We start from the raw sequence: 15,339 nt of genomic DNA on the forward strand, positions 1-15,339 counted from the left end.
ATAGTAGTGATGATTATTGGTCATGGAGTGTTAGATGTTGAGTGCTAGAGAGGTTATGCTGCCGGAGAGGAGATGCATGTCAAGACACATATAGTTACTCGCCCAGCCAGGAGAAGGGTCGACGTCAGAACAATGGTTGTAACTTTTCCTGTTTATTAATTGATGAGCGACTGCTATTATAGTTCCAATCTCATTATCTATCATGGTGATATGTTGATTTATTTCCTTTCTGACTGAAATATAGTTGTGCCTTGGTAGTTTTTATGTTGGTATCTGTCTCTTCCTTTGCATGTGCAGGTATTCGTTATGATCTGTTGGAGCAAGGGAGCGAGGATATCAACTCTGCTTCAATCATAGCGTTGGACTCCAGGTTAGTCTTCTTGATTCACCTTTGATGCATAACTAGGAACTTGCGTAGCAGCGTGGTTTGTTTGTGGCTAGTTCTGTGATAGGCTAGTGGGATCGCCTCTGTCCGTAGAGGGGATTTACCTTACCAACAGTCGTGTTGTCCTCCAACTCTAGCTTAGCTTATCCCACTTAGTTCCATTGTTTAGTTTTGCCATCGTATTTATAACTAGGCTTGAATCCCCTTCCAATTCTAAGTCTCGATACCCCAGTCTGACAGCTATAAGGAGAACCTGTCGAACTGCAGCAAACTCTGCCACATTTTTACTTACTATCCCACAGCTTTCGGCATAGATGAACCTAGTATTAGCCTAGGGATCCTGGAAGAGGCCCCCTAACCCTGATTCTCCTAAGTTCCCTTTGGACGCCCCGTCGAAATTTAGTTTCATGAAACCTTCTTCTGCCGGAGTAAAAAGGGGTTGGGATGTTGGACCTGCCCTCTTTGTTTTCCACATCGAGGTAGCAATCATTCCTGGGGCTAGATTGAGTTTTTGTAGGATACGCATTTCCTGGGGGGGTACTTGCCAGTATTATTGGTGCCATGACTTAGACAATATTGTTTCCCTGATATTCTAGACTACACCTTCCCAAACTTTCTCCTGTGAATTTGTTTTATTCTTAATTATTCTATGGTTCCGTTCCTTCCAAGTTGCCCAATGGTTGAATCTGAGGGCAAAACCCCAAGCTTGGTTTAATACTAGGGTAAAGTAGATGTGGTTTCACCATAGAAGAATTGTTCCTTTTATGTTGTTCTGGTCTCAGTCCATTCTGTCAAAAACTCCTTGCATTTGCCTCCACTTTTGCACTACAAATGGGCATGTGTTGAGGATATGCTATATGTCTTCTCTATGTTGGTGGCATAGCCAATAGAAGGAAGGCCCCTGGAATCCTCTTTTCTACAATTGGTCCCAAGTCAAGATATGCCCTTTGTAGACCATCTAGAGGAAATGGGTTACCTTGGGCCACCATCCTCCCTTCCATATTTTTTTCCATATTATATCTTGCCTATCCTGGTCTTGTCTTACTTGGATGTCATAGGCTTCGTTTATAGTGAAGGTGCCTTTAGTGGTATGTCCCCATCTCAAGATATCAGGGTCCTGTCGGATCGTTAGCTATCTTGTCCTCAATTCTTTGTCAAAATCGTTCCATTGTTCCATTTCTATTGCCTGGTCCCAGTCTTCCTTTGTCTTCCACCTCCTCCAACTTTCCATACCTTGGTCTTCTTTCCAGAATTGTTCCACCACATGCTTATTCCTATCCCTCGTATACTGATATATGTCCCTGAGCTCCTATCTCTCTATCATTTTTCCTCTTTGTTGCCATGAGTCCATCCAAAATCTTGTTGTTTTTCCATTACAAATCTCCCAGAAGGCATGCTGATTAATGAGCTGCCTGTTATGAGATGCCAGATTCCACATCGCCAATCCTTTTGGGGGATCTTGATATCTCAGGATATCCTCCATTCTCTCTGGCATATTGTATTTCCTCATCCAGATTTGCTTCCATAGATCAGCTCCCCCTCCCATCCATCTCCACCAAAGTTTTTCTCCCATTGTTTGGTTCAAAATGTAGGGGTCTCTGAGTCCTAGCCTGCCATCCAATTTCTTCTTAGTCAGCCCTTTCCATGATACCAAAGCCCATTTCCTAATTTGTTGTGCTCCTCCCCATAAGAATTTTTTGAATATATCCACCATTTTGGAGCATGCTCCTTTGGGGGCAGCCATGCCTGAGAGTTGGTATATGGGGATCGACTACAACACCACTTTGAGAAGCATTGTTTGGCTAGCTAAGTTGAGGAATCTGAAAGTCCAACAATTGAGATTTCCTTGTAATTTTTGGAGGATGTTCTGCTAGCAAACATTTCTTAAAGGAGTATCAGAAAGGGGCATGCCTAGGTATTTAGAAGGTAGAGTTCCAGTACTAAACCCGAGGATTTTGGCAAGATAGTTCTTAACATTCCCTTGGGTATTGAAGAAAAATATGCAAGATTTTCCATTATTTATCATAGTGCTAAAGGCTTCCATAAAAGTGTTAAGGATTTCTTTGATGCGATGGGCTTCTTTCAAGGAGACCTGACAGAATAGCATAATGTCGTCAACAAATTGTTGATGGGTGATGGGCAGGTCGTTGCCCCATATCCTGAGGCCTTGCAATCGAGACTCACGAACCTCATGTTTAATGAATCATCTAAGGCCTTCTGCTGCAATGATAAACAAGAAGGGTGATATAGGGTCCCCTTTCCAAAGGCCCCGGGTAGGGTTGAAAGTCGAGGTAGGAGTCCCATTCAGCAGGATAGAGACTACTGGGGAGGATATCATGGCCAGGATCTAGTTTATCCATCTTTGGGCAAAGCCATAGGCTCTGAGGATACTTGACAGATACCCCCAGCTGAGTCTGTCATACACCTTGGATAAATCCAACTTTATCATCATACTAGGGATATTTTGGGTCTTGAGAGAGTGGACTACCTCCTGGGACATGATGAAGCCATCCAGGATTTGTCTACCTTCAAAAAATCATGTTTTCTCGGGTGAGATGAGGTTGGGGAGGAGAGGTTTCAAGCGTTTTACAATAAGAGTAGTAATAATCTTGTAAATTACATTACATAAGGCTATGGGTTGGAATCCCTGTGGATATTCAGACTTCGCAGTTTTAGGGATTAAGGTTTTAAAGTAGAATTTAGACTGGGACATACCTTTTGGTTGCATTGTGATTCCTCTACCACCTCTATGATTTACTTCCCCGTGAATTGCTAGGTGGATTGATAGAATTCTGTAGTGAACCCATTAGGTCCAAGGGCTTTGTTCCTCTACATTCCTTGAACTATCTCTTACACTTCCTCTAGAGTAGTAGCACACATCAGGGCAATGTTCCGTTCTTGAGTTACCAGGTTGGGTATATGCTACGTGATTCTTTGAATAGATTCTGTTTGTTCTTGGGGCCTTCCTAAATAAGGTATTTGATGTGATTAACCAAGAGTTCTTTTATTTCTTCATGTTGAACTTTTCGTTGTCCTTCCTCACCCCTTAAGGAGTAGATTCTATTATGTTTTTGATGATGCACCATGGCTTTGTGGAAGAATCTTGTATTTATTTCTCCTTCTCTTAACCACTAGACCTTGGATTTCTGCTTCCAAAGGATCTCTTCCTGCTTTCTTCTTTCCTCCATCTTGTTTATCAGCAGTCCTTCTTCTTGGACCAGCTCATCAGACCTCCCCTCCTGGATGATTTGTTGTTGGACTTCCACCATTCATTTTTTAATCTCATTTTGGTCCTTGGTAATGTGACCAAATTCTTCTTTGTTCCACTTCCTGAGGTTCTTCTTTAGCTCTTTGAGCTTTAGTTGAAAGGTATGCATACTGTTTTTTCCCTACTGTTCACTTCACGTCCACCATTCCTCTATTCTTTTAAGGAGGCCCGGGTCTCTGAGCCAGAAGGCTTCAAACTTGAAAGGGTGGTTCTTGGGTCTTGCTTTTAGGTCCACCTCTAGTCTTACCAGCCAGTGGTCTGACCCCATGCATGGGAGGATCAAGGCTTCCATGAAAATATCTCGGCTTATTAGCTTCTCCGAGGTTAGGAACCTGTCTAATCTGCATGCTATTTGATGTGCCCCTCCTCTTTTGTTGTTCCAAGTGTGAACGCCATTGATTGTGGGCATATCTACTAGGCGTAAATTTGTTATGGTTTCGCTGAAGGATTCCATATCTGCATTCGTCCTTCTTACACCTCCCATTTTTTTCCCTAGTTTTGTAATCATGTTAAAGTCCCCTCCCACTATCCACAATTCCTCTGAGTAAAGGTTCCTCGGTTTTCCAGCTTTTGTAAGAAGGCTCCTCTTTCACCAGGGATATGAGGCCCATATACCCCTGTAAATAAGACCCATTCATTGGATCCTATATTCCAAAATTTACCTGTGATAATTCTCGGTAAGCTCACCCAATCTTCAAACCATACTTCCTCTAGGTTCTATACAATCTCGGTAAGCTCATCCAATCTTAAAATCATACTTCCTCTAGGTTCTATACAATCGTCAACCCCCCTACATTTCCATTAGCATCTTGAGCCATTACTTGATACTCAGGCTTAAATTTCTCCAGAATTTCTTTCAATTTTTTTCACTTATTTTAGTTTCTTGTACTATCATAATACTGGGATTATCTTTTTTCAATCTCTCCTTGAGGTATCTCTGCTTGCCTCTACTGTTGAGGCCTCTAATGTTCCAAGTTGTAATAATCATTTCAACAATTTTAGGGGTTGATGAAAAACTTCTGACAATGGGACTACTCTTCCCGAATTCACCAACGATTCCCCCACCATTTGGATGGATTCATTCATCGTTCTCCTTCCTCTTTTTTCCCCCTTTTCCTTGTGTTCCCATCTCTTGCCCTTGGCTGGCTTGGGACCCTAGATGTTCTGGTTGGCTTATTATTGTTGATCCATGTTTGTCTTTATATTGTTGGAAGGTATCCTTATAGAGTTGTTTCTGATCTTCCAAGATGAACCTTTCATCCAGATGTCTCCATTCCTGTAGAAGTCGCTTCATGACTTTCTCTTTGGCACTTAGGTCCTCTTTCTGGTTATCAATCTCCATTAGGGTTTGTTCCACCATTTTCATATTGTCTGCCATTCCCTGATCTACTTCAGTCTCCAACTTCTTCATTTTGTTTCCCGTCGGTTCTTTTTCTTTTGGTTCTTCCATTTCCAGGGTGTTGTCTAGCATATGCTTTCCCATGTCATCCTCTTGAAGCACTGGAAAGCGGTTTTGGGGTCGATGCACTTTCTCGGTTTGGTTTGTTTTCTGGTTCCCTTCCTACCTCTATGTCTGTTTTCTCCGTTGTACCTTCTGGAACCCTTCTCCATCTTCCTTTACCATTGTTTCCCCGTTCCTTTTTCCGGTGCGACATTTTCCTTCTGGTTAAGAGGGCATGCTCGAAATAAGTGGCCATATTCATGGCATCAGTGGCACCTAAAAGGTATGTGATCGTAGTCTAAAGGTTGCGACCAGATCTCATCATGATATTCCAATTCTATATAGTCTGGGAGTGGCTCTGTGATATTCATATAGATGCAGATCCGGGCATAGGAAGTGTATCTGCCCTTTCTTGTCGAGTCTGCTACTTTAACAAAGGTTCCAATAGAGTTCCCGATACCTTCTAAGATCTCAGGATCCCAGAAGTCCATTGGTAAGCCGAATAGCTGAACCCAGATTGGGGCAGCTAGGAGTTTTTCCTGATCTAGGTTGTAGCATTCTTCCCAATGTCTAATGAACAATCCCGCATTGTTGAAGAAATATGGCCCATCTTCAAACACCCTCTCTTTATCTTCCAGGTTTGAGAAGATCACTATGAAGAATCCCTTTGCCCCAAGCTTGAGATCGATGTGGCCTTTTGGCTGCCATCGTTGCTGGATCCATTTAATCAACTCTTTCTCCATCGGCCATGCTCCTATGAACTTGTAGATTAGGGCATGGTCCTTCATGTACTTTCAATATTCCTCCATTTTGTTGTTCGGGATAACGAATATGGGTTTTTTGGCAGCTCTTGGCAGGCATTTTCCTCCCAAACCCACTTGCCATTTGGCTCCCAAGACTGGTATTCCTTTCCCTCTTCTGCCACTTCTGTCATTTGCTCCATGTTGGCTTGATTCGCCTGTTGCAATATTCCTATAGGAGGGGATCTCTCCCCCCTTCCATTCCACTCATTATTCCCTTCGTAGAGTGCCACAGGTTAGTTTTTATGTCCTTCGTTTAGTGATACTTGCGCAGGTGTGTCAGGGCGAAGCTGTAGAGGCCCTTCGAAACCCTACTTGCTCGCTTGACCTCCAAACCCTACCTTCCAAGCCCCATCACTCCTAACATATTTTTTTATACATTTTTTATTAATAGTATAAAAGCCTAATTAATTTATATATATAAATAATAATTAATTTTATAATTATATTATTTTTATAAAATCTTAATTTTTTTTTAATATTTATTTATTATTATTATATCCATACTTTATAATTTTTTATTAAATTTGAAGAAATGTTACCATTAATTAATGTAATTAATTGTCATTGCATTCTCTTCATTAGTACTTCAAAAGATTACACATAGTTTCCTTTGCTACTAATGGTTGCTCTGTTGGGAATTTGACCCAATAGTGCAAGTTTAGAATTTTAAAATTTTTCATACTGTGTTTCAGTTGCGTATCTAAGAGAAAAATACAAACCTGAGTGCTACTTTTGTTGGAATTGATGCCTTGAAGATGACGACCCTTCACTAGTAAGCCTATTTCTACCATATGACAATGTTAATACATATGTACATAAGGAAAAATGAGATTGAAACAGACACTAGGACATGCCCGTGGACAAACTTGTATATTACATTTGCAATGATATCAGGCATGGCAGATGGAATAGAGACCACGAATGAGGGAAAAAGTGATACCTTGACTTACTCTTTGCCATTGTTGTGTGACAGAGAGGCTAAAAAATGACTGCTCTTTTTTTCTTTGCTGAGTTCAACAAGCCTGTTTTGTGATAACGAGGAGATCCGAACCCTGTAGCCAATTTCTACTCTTTGAACATGAAGCAAAGAAATAAATTGCGCAGGCATAATGCCTTGGCTCATAGAGGAAGAGAGGATGCTCAACTACAGATAGGGAACTCCAGTTGTCCCTCTAAACTACAGATGTTAAAATTGTGATTATGCTAAGATTCAGAGGAATTACTTGTTTGCTAAGAGGTCTAAAAGCCCATTTCTTTGAGGAGGAGGAACTAGGATTCCTGAGACATTTTCGACTTACTGATTTCACTTTCACCTTTTATGGAGTGTCTCTAAGGGATGAAATGACCAAACAAAAGTAGTTGGAGGAAATCTAAAGAGTCTGCTCTAGCGAGGTTTTCATTTGGCTAATTGATGAATTGTTATGATACCACTACACCTATGAGAAGTAAGAATTGAAATGAAAGGTGGGTGGTAGAATTTAGACCTTGATTTATCAATAAAAACTCTAACGGAGGGGAGGAGCCCCATGAAACATGAATTTATATGCCCACACCCCACGTTCTTCGTAACTAGAGAAAGCCAAACACTAGGTTGGTGAGAGAATGTAGTTGCACTACCATGACTACTGGCATGATGATTTTCCTTCACCATCACCCCACTTCCCTTCTTTACGACAATGTTGTCCACAGGGAGTTTCAGACTCCCTTTCCTCTGCAAATACTACTCAAATTACTTATTGCCGAGAAAGTTAAATTTGTCACACACGTGTGAAATAATCTTGGCATAAGGAGGTGTTATCATTAACCATCGATGAAGGCACCAAACCATCATGTTGATCTAAGCTCACTTGGTGCGAGTATTTAACCAATTATATGCTTCACACGCCATATTGATTGCCCTTACTATTGGTTGATTGTGGCCGAAAGGTTCAAGATTCAATGTGGCATTGTACAATACCGTCACCAAATGTGGGGGAGAGATATGGCTTACTTAGAGATTATCCCAAGTGAGCTTTTTTTTTTTATTTTTTAAAATTTTTATTATTTTTATTTTTATTTTTATTTATTTATTTTATTTTTATTTTTATTTTTATTTTTTATTTTTATTTTTTCTGAAAAAGGAACCATAGAAAGAAAGTGATTTTGGGTCAAAGTTTCAGATGCCATAAGAGGGTCCAGTATAATTCAGGAGAATGGCTAAGGGGAGGGGCAAGGAAAAAGCATGCCTCTTTTAGATTGTAGCTTCTTGATGAATGATACCCCCAAAAAATAATATCATGACCCACATGATTTTCAATTTGTCTTGATGCTAATTCCTTCTAAAGGGCCTACTGAAGTTCATTTTGTTTTGATGTAAGATCTATACTGGGTGGGTTCTAGGTCTGCCATGGGGACGCAAGGATGGAAAGGTTCCAATAGTGTGCAACCATAAAGAGGCCTTGATAGGGGAGGGAATTTCTTAGAGGGAATTAGGATGAGTAGAGACCCTTTTCCATTGATCCCATGAATCATCCTAGAAGAGAGTTGTTTTTGCATCCTTGATCTCCTAAAAACAGCGGTCTTGGATGAGATATTTTTGATTACATGTTGCATTTCGGATATGTGAGCCACTAGGTGCATTGGGCATACGAGTGAGACATTCAACTTGACTATCTGGCGTGTAGTTTTTGTGCCACATTCAGCTCCATAAAGTTGTTGGATTCTTCAACCAATGCCACCATATCATTGGAGAGAGTACTTTAATTAACATTTATGGGTCAAGAAGGCCCAGACACCCCATGGATTTTGGAAAACAAAGTTTGTCCCACAGAATGAGAGCCCATTTATTTTGTAGACTAGCTCCTCCCTAGAGAAAAGAGCACTAGAGATTGCATATTTTTTTAAGAATGACTTTCGTAGCAACAAGAGCAGATAATAAGTATGTGGGCATGGATTGAAGAACATATTTTTCTATGCAACCATCTCACAAAATAGAAGAAGAGGTAGATCAACGACTTCAAAATTAGCCTCTTCGAGGGGGGAACCTCCTTTACTTACACAAATGAACAATTCTTGGATGATACAAATGACAAGACCTCCTTTCTATATATAGGAGTCTAAGAGGTCACAATATAATTAGAGACTACATAACAATAATATTGTAAGGGAACAAAAATAACAATAGTGGGCTTCTATGAGGCACAATAATAACAATATGGGGACTACCTGGGCACAAAAACACAATAAGGGGGTTGTACTAATAAAAATAAGGGGCTACACTAGTAGTATAAGGACCTAACATGCCCCTCTCCTTCAAAAAAGTGTTGTTGTCAACGCTTGAGTAGTTCTAGATGCTTTTGTATAAAATTCTCGTCCTCCCATGTGGAATCTTCAGTGGGTAAGTTCTTCCACTTGATGAGATACTTTGAAAAGGATCGATTTCGTAGTTGTTGGGTCCTTGTTTCTATGACTGCTTCAGGTTCCAATATGATTTTTCCTTCCTCATCAAGTTCCAACAATATTGTTTGAACCGATAGCTTGTCACGTATAACCTTCTTTAAGCATGAAACATGGAGAATTGGGTGAACTCAAGAAGATGCAGGAACCTCCAATCTGTATCCCATAGTATCAATCTTTTGCAACACTTTGTAAGGACCATAGTACTTTGGTGATAATTTATTATCCTTCTTAGCTTTCTTGAGGGACATTTGTTTGTATGGTTGTAGCCGTAAAAATACCGAGTCGCCTACATCAAAACTTCTTTCATTGTGATGTTGATCTACCTATTATTTCATTCGATTTTGCACCAAAGTGAGTTTATCCTTTAAGAGTTGGATAACTTGTTGTTGATGCTCGATGTGATATTCCACTACTTGAACCTTAGAATGATTGTCCAAGAATTTTTGGAGATCAAGAGAAATAAATGATTTCATTGTTTGAGCCTCTAGTGAACATAATTGTGAAATTATGCCCCGTTTTTATTTCTTTAGAAGCTTTGTCATGCCATTAGAGATGATTGTCTTTCTTGGTTTCCCTACAATACCCCTTAATTCAAATTCCTTTCCTTGCCAAAAAAAAATCAAGAAAATTTCTTGAAAATTGAAATTTATCGTCCCCATAGACTATAACCATTGGGCTCCTAGTACAACATCAACACCACCCATTCGAATGGAAAGCATTGGACTATTCAAGACATATTCTCCAATGGATAGCTTGATATTATGGCACTTTCCAGAGAAATTTATGGTTCCTCCATTTGCAACCATTACTTGACGCTCTAGTGCTGGATATAGGAACCAATTCAATTACTTGGCTATCTTATAATGAATAAAATTATGGGTACTACCTAAATCAATCAACACTATTACCATTTTCTTCATGATACGTCCTTCTATCTTGAGAGATTGAGGAGTGGTAATTCATTTATTCTTTCTCTGGGGTTGGTTCCCGACGTATATCCCATTCTTTTGACGTTTCTTATTTCTTTTATTCCTCCTCTTCCCCATCTATGTAAATTAATTTCTTCTCGTCACACTTATGGCCATTAGTGTATTTTCTATCACAACTGTAACAAAGCCCTTTTGCTCTTTTTTCTCCCAATTGTTGTGGTGTCAACCTTGTAGGTTGTGGAAGGCTAGGAGAAACAACACTTCCATCTTTATAGTTATGAGTGGTAGGATTACTTGTTGCTATAATTTTGCTTTAAAATATTATTTCCAACTTGAATTCCTTCTCCAATGAATCAGGTTCCTAAAGGCGAACCTCATGTTGGATGTTATCCTTTAAAGTCCCTATGAAGACTTCAATCTTATGCTTCTATGGAATATCATTTACCCTTATATTCAATTTTTGTAAGTCTTCAATGTACTCTGCCATTGAACCCCTTTGTTTGATATTTATCAATTTGCTAAAGAAGGGGTTGCTCTTTGTATCCTCATAATGTGTTATCATTTCCTCCATGAATATTGATTAGGTGACAAGTGGTTTATGAGAACAGACCCATTTATACCAAAAAAACTAATTCGTTTCTAAATATAAATATGTAATATGTACCTTTTGTGATGGTTTCACATCATGTCGATCAAAATATTGCTCCATCTATAGTATCCAAGTTACGGTATCCTTGCCATCAAACTTCCTCACATCTATCATTGGAATATGGTGGGTCTTCAATCCAACGTTAGATTCTATGAAATCATGATTAAAATTCCTTTTGTTCTCATCATGAGTTTCCTCTACTACCTTTTCGTCATTAGGAAATCATTCTTGTAGAAACTTTGTCCAACCTTCCTTCAAACCTTCCCTGTTTTTCTTCAAAAATTCCATGTTGCATTTAAATTTTGATTCTATAACATTGATATTAGCTTCCAAGGCATAGATAAAACCATTTATCTTAGCTTCGATTGCATTCTTCAAATCCTCCATCCAATTTTGCTTACTAGGTTTTTCTATTTTCTTGATTCATTCCTTTGCTTTCTTTTAGGAGCTCGATATTGCAACAAATGTAACTATGATTTCAGGTCTCCAAATTCTAAAATTTCATCTTGTTGTATCTCTCTCAGTCCTCTTTCCAACACCACAAGTATGATTGAGGTTTGATTATCGAATAAATAGTTATGCCCAATCTCCCATGATGATCTCATTATACACTGGTTTCGTAGAGCGAACTTGTACGAAGCACCACATGTCCCTGTTTTGACCTTCTGCCCTGAGTACAATACCCAACACACTGCAATCCATTATATTTCTGTTCATTTTTATGAATTTTGAATCCGATGCTAAGAGAGAAAGTTATGATGATTTTCCCAAGGTCGCTTGTTTGAGATCGAATTCTAGAGCCTGCAAAAACCCTAACTTCCTTGAATCATATCTTTGAAAATATAGCGAGACAAGATTTGAAATTTGTATATGAGATTCACTAAGATTTCGATTCAAATGGGTTTTAATTTAAACTTTTGAAGCTTCGTAGAAAACAATTTATAGCAACAATACCATGATGAACTTTTTGAAGCAGCAAAACCCTAGAATCCAAAGCTCTAATATTGAATGTTATGCAACTAGCTCACAAAATATAAGAAGAGATAGATCAACGAATTCAAAATTAACCTCTTTGATGGGAAAAACTCCGTTACATTACACAAATGAGCAATTATTGGATGATACAAATGGCAAGGCCTCCTTTCTATATATAGGAATCTAAGGGGTCACAATATAATCAGAGCCTACATAACAATAATATTGTAAGGGCACAAAAATAAAAATAGTGGGCTTCTATGGGGCACAATAATGATATTATGTGGACTACATGGGCACAAAAATACAATACAGGGGTTTCACTAATAACAATAAGGGGCTACACTAGTAGTATAGGGACCTAACATATTTCAACAAGGTGAAACAACCAGCAAAGTTCAAATCTCTAAAGGTCCAACTTGAGAGATTAAACTCAAATTCTGAGATAAGATTTTGTGAGATAGAGACACAAAGTGGATTGGTTGTGATGGGGGCACCTAGATACTTGGACAGAAGGGATCTCCTTTGAAAAGCCAAAAATCAAGCAATATGAATTTGAGTAGCTTGGGGGTGTTAAAAAAGAGGATTTGGGATTTGTTTTTGTTGATTTCCAATCCAGAAGTATCAAGGAAAGTGTCAAAGATGTCTTTGAAAATTTTAGCTTCTTGAAGGGAGGGATAAGGCATTAGGAGAGTGTCGTAAAAAAAATTTCTGGTGGGAACATTTATGAGTAGGAGAACTTATGGGGAGGCCAAGCAATCGACGATCAAGAAGAGTATGATTGATGGTGTGACTTAATCCCTCTGTGATAAGAAGAATAATGTAGGGTGAGATGGGTTCTCCCTGTCTAATGCCATGGGAGGCAGTAGAAGTGGAAGAGGGGGAGCCATTTACCATAATAGAAAAGAAGGCTTTAGAAATTAGATCCATGGCCTATGAGATCCATTTTTCATGGAAACAAAAATCTTTAAGAGTGTGATATATGAACTGTCATCTAACCTTGTCGGAGGCCTTAAACAAGTAAACTTTAAGGATCATACCTGGATACTTGAAAGTTAAAAGCGAGTGGAGGTGGTCTTGGATAAGGATGATACTATATAGAATATGATTTCCTTCAACATATCTAGTCTGTTTAGGGGAAATGATGTTAGGGAGTAGAGGCTTAAGGTAGTTGGCTATGGTTTTAGAGATAATCTTATAAATTAAGTTGCAGAGGGAGATGGGGTGATAATCATTGGGGGTGAAGGAAAGGGAGGATTTATGCATGAGAGATAAGAAGGTGGCATTTAGGGCAGAGAGTATAGAAGCCGAATGTCACGAGTCTTCCACAACCTCCCATACATCATGCCCCACGATAAGTCAACATACTTGGAAGAACCTGTCATGAATACGTTAGGACCTAGAGCTTTGTTATGGGGCATACTCATAACAACATCATCAAATTCCTAATAGATGATCTCCCTGAGAAGCTTGGAATTTTTCTCTGATGATATGCGCTTTGGGATGTGATTGGTAATTTTGTGGATATTTTTCCTTCTGTTTAGACATGGTTTTATAAGAAGAGTGCTAAAATGCTGAGAGAACACTTCAAAGATTTCATTTTGGTCCTGCACATCATGGTTGTTCGGAGTTCTAACTCGAGATATGCAGTTCAAATGATGGTAATTAAGCAATGATCGATGATTTTTTTTTTCTGTTGCGCTTTCCCTCTTGTAGCTAGGTGACTCTTGATTTCTATTTGTATAAGATTTCTTCTTGCAAGAGTCACTCACCTATCTATTGCTTTAGTATTCCTTATTTTTCTTTAAGGCTATTAGAAACTCCTTCAGTGATGATAGTTTGTTAGACTTTGGCCATTTTTTGTTCCAACTTGTGTTTTTCTTCATGAATATTCCGGAAGTTAGCTTTATTCCATTTTCTGAGTCTCTGTTTCATGTATCGTAGGCACTACTGGAAATGGTACATAAATTTTCGTGAGATGAAGGCATATTCCTCCCACCATGATGTTATGTTTGAGAGAAAGTTGGGATGAAGGATCCTGAAGGTTTCAAATATGAATGGACAATTTCTTGGTGAGGAGAACCAACCCAATTGGAGAACTATGGGCTAGTGAATCGAGTCATGAATGGGGAGAATTGAGGCATCAATGTTGAAATGAGAAAGGAGAATGGATTTACATACCAGGAAGCAATCTAATCTAGAGGTGATCTATTTCACACCTCTTCATATGTTATTCCATGTATGAATGCCATTAGACGTTTGGATGTAAATCAACTTTTCATTATCAATGAAGGAGTTGAAATAGTGGGATTCTTCCTCCAAGCGTCTTACTCCTTTTTTCTATTGAAGTGAGCAGATTAGGTTAAAGTTTCCCCTCATAATCCAACTATCCAGGGCAATCAATCGAGTTGTTAATTCAAGATTGGAGAGGAAAGCTCGTTTATCTTGAGGTAGGGCGAGGCCATACACATTGGAGATGTATCCCTTAAGAGAAGAACCCACCAATTAAAAACAGACAGAGAGGATTCTGGGAAGTGAGAAAGCATCCTTGATAATGACTTTGTTGGATTCCATAGGATTGTTATGCCTCCGGAGGCACCTTGGGCATACTAAGAGAGAAAAACCAATTTTTCCATATTGATGGGATTAGGTGAGCTAGTTTCTGATGAGAACATTTAGTTTCCTGTAATAGAAAAATATCAAGAATTTCTTTGCCTATTTTATTTTTGAGGATTTAGTGCTTAGATTTATGTTTAATCCTTTGGCATTCCAAGTGATGATCTTCATCATAGGGGTCAAAAGGAGAAAGAGGGATGTCATGGGGGCTACCCTTCCTGAATTAGCCAAGATTTACCGAGATCCTGAAGGATTTGGCCATTAGTTTTTCTACCTTTCTTCTTGGGCTCTTTGAGGGGGGGGGGGGGGGGGGGGGGGTGGTTCCTGAGGGGAATTTATTTCCTTTCCTTGCATGAAAATAGAATAGGAAGGGCGTGTAGAGGTACCTAAGTTTTGAGCTTTATTGAAAAGCAAATCTTGATGCTATAGATGTGCCTGGGCTATAAGCTGGATCTAGTCATCCAAGATTGTCGCGGGGTTTATTTCTCCATTCTTCTGCTATTCTTTGCAAATCTACATCTGCGAGTTCCAAATCCTGCAGCTCTTCTTCATCTAATGGATCGAGAGCTTCTTCATCAGCTATTTGACTTTCAATAGGCAAAATTTTGGGAGATGCTTCCGACTTATAGCTTTTAGTCATTGCAGTTTCCTAAATGAGTTTTTCTTGATTCAAAGTTTCTTCCTTTTCCTCACTCGATAGAAATGAAAAATTATTTGCATTGTGATCATTATGGGGGCTTGTGGGATTACTTCACTTTTTCACAGCATTCAATTTTCTTGAGACTTTAGTTAAACCTTCGTTTCCGGGGGAGGAGCAAAGGGTAAGGGTGCTTGA

Source organism: Pinus tabuliformis, chromosome 4_1 (genome assembly GCF_031772625.1).
Source record: "Pinus tabuliformis cultivar Carrire ecotype Pingquan chromosome 4_1, CPIR1, whole genome shotgun sequence".
Lineage (NCBI taxonomy): Eukaryota > Viridiplantae > Streptophyta > Pinopsida > Pinales > Pinaceae > Pinus > Pinus tabuliformis.